Raw genomic sequence first — 6,093 nt, 5'->3', positions numbered from 1 at the left:
GTTGCATTCTCCAGGACACAGGCATTCTGTATACTGACTGAGGGCAACTGGAGGAAGTGGAGGGTGGTGGGGGAAGGGAACACTCTGGGTAGAAGGTCCCAGGTTCTGACGTGGTGTGTCTGGGTGACTGAGGCGAGTCCCTGAGGGCAGCGAGGGCAGCTTGTAGAGGCCTTCGAGCCTGTGGAGAGAGCGTGAATTTGGTGTTAGGAAGGGACCTGTGGAAGCTCCACTTGCTGACCTGATGGCTTTGGCCCCTTCTCATATATTCACAGAGCTCCCTATAAGAACACCTTGTACTTCCATGTCCTTTAAGGACATGAGCAGGAGCTGGGAAGAAGGCAGCAGGAAGCAGGCCCATTTTTATTTTCCTCTGGGGGAAAGAAAGTAGAAAGTGTTCAGGACAATGCTCTCCTCTGACACAGTGTGTACCTAGAAAGGGTTTGATGTGAATTACTAGTCACCTTCTTTTTATGAGTTTGTATTGTTGACAAATCCTTTCCCCATCCCTGAGTTCCCCCAGATTCACAGAAGTCCACAGCTTTTTAATGATCCAGGTGCTGCGTGGGGCAGAAAACCCTGTGCAATTATTGGCTATTTTAAGCTAGCTGTTGGAAAGAATGTCGCTGCTCTGCCTGAGAACCCAATATGACTTGTGACAAACTCCCACATTGACCTGATTGTCCTTAATCTTTAAAATGAAATCCTTTATGTTACCATTTGCACAGCTTCAACTCAAACTATTTATTTTCAAGTGATTTGTAGTCTGTATTCACATCCCCTGCACACCTGTAGGGAGCATCCACTGGGCTTTCCCCCTCCCCCTTCTTTTTTTTTACAAGAGCCTTGAGGTCAAGCACTGAGCTTCACTCTCCTTCACCTGCCACCACCCCTGCCACTAGAGGTACGACAGCCAGACTGTGTGCGTAAATCTGGTAGCTGCTTCCACTGGCATTCTAACGGGGACTTGGGTAGACTCAGTGCAGACAAAACATACTGCCTTGCCATTTGTAGTGAGCACTGAGCTCTTCATTTGGGGAGGACTAAATCTGAATCCGCAGCCAAACTCTTGGGGGTGGTGATTGTATTTTTTCTTTCAAGAGGTTGTTCAGAGCAATGATTTTTCTGCAATCATTACAAATTCTACCCAGAAAGCTAAGATGGAAATCAGAATAGCAAAATGAAGGCATGAATGTGTAAATATGTGTAGGTCCTGTGTGTGCATGTGAATGGTGTCCTGTTTCCCGGCTAAGATTTTGCAAATACGTTGGTATTTTGTGAGTGTGTTGGTCAGAGGGATGGCCAAAACACTCACTGGAACTACTTACTCTTCTAGTCAAACCTTGTTCATTCCAACCCTACTTTGAAATGCAAATTGGAGTGGCAGTAAACATTACAAATGATGCTCAGGCTTTTTTTTCTTCTAAAGCCAGGTGGGATGCTCTCGCTCCTGCCCATGCCTTTCCCTTCCCCTCCCTTCCCCCTCGGCCCAGGCATGCATCTCCTAATATCTAAGGATCCCAATGAAACTCGCAACCAGGGGAGAACTGGGCAGCGGCAGCCTGTCCTGGGATAACCCCGAACCCATCCCCAAGGCCCCCTTCTCTCTGCCTTTCCAGGGACCTGCAAGCAGCCCGGCCTGGGCTCTCTCCTGTTACTCCTCTGCCCTAAGCCCTTCCTTGTTTCACTGTCCCCAGCTTTCATCAACATACTCTCAAAATAAAAAAATAAATAAAACCAGGTTGATTTATTTATGGTATACTCAGGATGATTTCTCTTGATGAACAAACACAATATGTCTCTTATTATGCCACCCTTGGGCAGTTTTTTTCATTTCTGGTACAGGCAGTCTCTACTTTCGTTCATAACATGTTCTTAGAAATGTGTTTTTAAGTTGAGTGCTTGAAAGCCAAGCAACAGACTCACATGCTATAAAGACCATTACATTCCCAGAGGCCTGAAAAATACAACGTTGATGTCAGGGCTTCTTTCCTTGGAAACAGGCAACTGGGCATGAGCTAGAGGCTTTAGGGCCCCTGCGAGGCAGGAAAGGCAGGAGAGGGAAAGGAGACATTGGGCTCAGTCCAGTGATGGACTTCCCAGAGCATGGCAGGATGGGGGCTGAGGGGGCAGAGTAAGCTCAGGGCTCCAGATTTCAGGCACTGTGGGGTCTGTGGTCCCTTCAGACAAAAGGTAGAGACTGGAATGTGATCATGATAAGACGTGGAAGAGGGATTCCTATGTTGAAACCATAACTGAAGGTAAGAAACTCCCTGACACCTTGCCTAAGGCTGACGTTCCATCGTGACAGTAACTTGGTCATTTTTATCATGTAATAGCTTGAAATCATTGGCCAGCTGAAGTAGGCATATGCTTTAGCAGTGTGAGTGTATTAAAGTCAAAGACACTCAAAGGCTGCTGTCTTATTAGTCAGTTTGGGCTGCTATAACAAAATACCACAGACAGGTGGCTTATAAACAACAGAAAGTCATCTCCCGTGGTCTGAGAGGTCCGAGACCAGGGTGCTGGTACAGTTGGGTGAGGGTGCTCTTCTGGGTTGCAAATTTCTCACATGGCAGAAGGGGCAAGAGAGCTCTGTGAGATTTCTTTCTTTTTTTTATTTTTAGTGCATGTGTACGAGTGCATGTACAAAAGAGAGAGAGAGAGAGAGAGAGAGAGAGAGAGAAGGACAGCCAGGGACAGACAGACAGGAAGGGAAGGAGATGAGAAACATCAGTTCTTCATTGTGGCACCTTAGTTGTTCATTGATTGCTTTCTCATATGTGCTTTGATGGGGATGGGGCAGCTCCAGCAGAGCAAGTGACTGCTTGCTCAAGTCAGTGACCTTGGATTCAAGCCAGCAACTTTGGGCTTCAAGCCAGTGACCTCTGGGCTCAAGCCAGCAATCATGAGGTCATGTCTATGATCCCGCGCTCAAGTCGGATGAAGCCTGCGCTCAAGCCGGTGACCTCAGGGTTTCGAACCTGGGTTCTCAGCATACCAGACCAATGCTCTATCCATTGTGCCACTGCCTGGTCAGGCTTATAATTTTTATTTAGTGATTGATTTGAGAGAGAGGGAGAGAGAGAAAGATTTGTTGTTCCACTTATTTATGCATTTATTGGTTGATTCTTGTATGTGCCCTTACTGGGGATAGAACCTACAACCTTGGCATGTCAGGATAATGCTCTAACCAACTGAGATACCAAGCCAGGGTGAGATCTCTCTAATAAGTGCACTAATTGTATTGTGAGAACTTCACCTTTAAGACTTAAGCAACTCCCAAAGGGTACCTCCAAATGCCATCCCATTGAGAAATAGGATTTCAACATACGTATGTTGAGAAGACATTCAGACCATAGCAGTAGAGTTCTTAACATAGTAACTGTTTTAATGCCCTTGTCCCTTAATATCATGTATATAATTTCTAAATCTGTTCCTATTGATTCATTATTTTACTTCTCATTTTGGATCATTTTTTTCTACTTTTTTGCATGCCTGATAATTTTCCATCAAATGCCAGATGTTGTGTATTTATCTTGTTAAAGTGTTATATAATACAGTACTATAAATATTGTTGATCTTTGTTCTGGGACACAGTTATGTTATTTGGAAATTTTGTCATGCTTACGGGTCTAGCTTTCCTTAAAATTTTTTTTAGGTTTATTTATTTATTTATTACTTATTTATTTATTCATCTTAGAAAGAGAAGGAGGGAGGAACAGGAAGCATCAACTCCCATATATGCCTTGACCAGGGAAGCCAGGGTTTTGAACCAGCAACCTCAGTGTTCCAGGTTGGTACTTTACCTACTGCACCACCACAGGTCAGGCCTGGGTCTTGCTTTTAAGCTGTGTTAAGCAGGGCCAGATTGTTTATTAGATTCCACATATAAGTGAAAACATATGGTATTTGTGATCTCTGACTGGCTTATTTCACTTAGCATAATACTTTCCAGGTCCATCCATGCTGTTGCAAAAGGTAAGATTTCTTTCTTTTTTATGGCGGGTAATGTTCCACTCTGTAAATGTACCACCACTTTTTATTCCACTCATCTGCTGATGGACACTTGGGCTGCTTCCAAATCTTGGCTATTGTAAATAATGCTGCAGTAAACATAGGGGTGCATATATTCTTTCAAATCAGTGTTTCAGATTCATTTGGATATATTCACAGTAGTAGAACTGTTGGATCACAGACAGTTCCATTTTAAATTTTTTGAAGTAACTTTATACTGCTTTCCACAGAGGCTACACCAGTCTGTGTTCCCAACAACAGTGCATGAGGGTTCCTTTTGATTTCTAGTTTCATACCATTGTGGTTGGAGAAGATGCTTGATATGATTTCAACCCTTCTTAAATTTATTGAGACATTTTTGGTGTCCTAACATGTGCCCTATCCTAGAAAATGTTCCATGTGCATTTGAAAAAAATGTATATTATGCTGCTCTGGGGTGAAATTCTCTAAAATGATCAATTAAATTTATCTGGTCTCATATGTCATTTAAGGCTGTTATTTCCTTGTTGATTTTTTGTTTGGAAGATCTATCCATTGATGTCAATGGGTGTTAAAATCCCCTACTGTGACTGTATTACTGTCAATCTCTCCCTTTATGTCCATCAAGATTTGTTTTATAGCCTGACCTGTGGTGGCTCAGTGGATAAAGCGTCAACCTGGAAATGCTGAGGTCGCCAGTTTGAAACACTGGGCTTGCCTGGTCAAGGCACATATGGAAGTAGATGCTTCCAGCTCCTCCCCCCTTCTCTCTCTCTCTCTGTCTCTCCTCTCTCTCTCTCCCTCTGTCTCTCCCTCTCCTCTCTAAAATGAATAATAATAAAAAAGTAAAAAAAAAGTAAAAATCTTAAAAAAAAGATTTGTTTTATATATTTAGGTACTCCTATGTTGTGTGAATAAACATTTACAAAGTTTATACAATCTTGTTGAATTGATCTTTTTATAATTTTTTTGCCTTTGCTTTAAAGTCTGTTTTGTCTGATATAAATATTGGAAAGAGCCGCTTTTTCAATAAATGGGGCTGGAGCTATGGGACATCCTTAGCAAAAAAAATGAAACTTGAGCTAAACACAATTCAACCTAATACATAAATTGACTCAAAATGGGTTATAAACTTGAACATAAAATTTTAACTATAAAACTCTTTGGAAAAACAAGTAAAAAAAAGGGGGGGGCTCGCTTCAGCAGTTTATATACTAAAATGAGAACGCTACTGAGAAGATTAGCATGGCCCCTGCACAAGGGTGACATGCAAATTCATGAAGCATTCCATATATATATATATATATATATATATATATATATATAATTTTTTAAGGGAAAAAAATGGTTTTGAGGATCTGAACTTATTGAAATTAAAATATTTGTTCTGTGAAAGCTCACGTGAAGAGAGTAAAGAGATAATCCATAGACTAGGAAATATAATATGGAAGCCTCATATCCAATAAAAGACATGTATCTATAATTGTCTCAGGACCCAAGAGTAAAGATACAGACAACTCATTTAGAAAATAAGGAAAGGCATGAACAGCTATTTCACCAAATAGGAAATATAAGGGGCAAATAGACCCATGAAAAGATGTTCAACATCATTAGCCATCAGCGGAAAGCAAATAAAAATTACAACGAGTTTGACTATATACCTGTCAGACGGCTAAAACAAAAAAATGTTGTCACTCAAATGCTTGGTAAGGGTGTGGAGAAACTGGATCCCTCAAACATGGCTAGTGGAAATATAAAGTGACACAGCTGTCATTTCTCATAAAAGTAAACATCCAATTACTATATGACTCAGCAATTGCACTCTCGGGCATTTAACTCAGATAAATGATAACTTATGTTCATAAAAAACCCGTACACAAGTGCTCAAAGTAGCTTTATCTGTGATGGCCAGAACTGGAAACAACCCAGATCCTTCAACAGGTGACTGGTTAAACCAACCGTGGTGTACTCCTTCCCTAGAATACTGTTTAGCAACAGCAGAATAATGGGATGACACATGCAAGAACTTGAATGAGTCACAAGGAAATTATGTTGAGTGAAAAAATTCACTTCTCCAAAATTACATGCTGTAGAATCTCA

The 6,093-nt window shown here is 41.5% G+C and overlaps 1 non-coding gene across 1 annotated transcript; it reads left to right on the top strand.

Annotated features, from left to right (window-relative positions):
* The first annotated feature begins 5,183 nt into the window (after positions 1–5,183).
* On the top strand, positions 5,184–5,290 carry LOC136396502 (U6 spliceosomal RNA). Its single transcript, XR_010749787.1, has one exon. It is a non-coding gene; the product is annotated as a U6 spliceosomal RNA (small nuclear RNA).
* The last annotated feature ends 803 nt before the right edge of the window (positions 5,291–6,093 follow it).

This window comes from Saccopteryx leptura, chromosome 2 (genome assembly GCF_036850995.1).
Source record: "Saccopteryx leptura isolate mSacLep1 chromosome 2, mSacLep1_pri_phased_curated, whole genome shotgun sequence".
NCBI lineage: Eukaryota > Metazoa > Chordata > Mammalia > Chiroptera > Emballonuridae > Saccopteryx > Saccopteryx leptura.
Note: the sequence above shows the minus strand (reverse complement) of the source record. Positions and strands in the feature narration are given on the sequence as shown.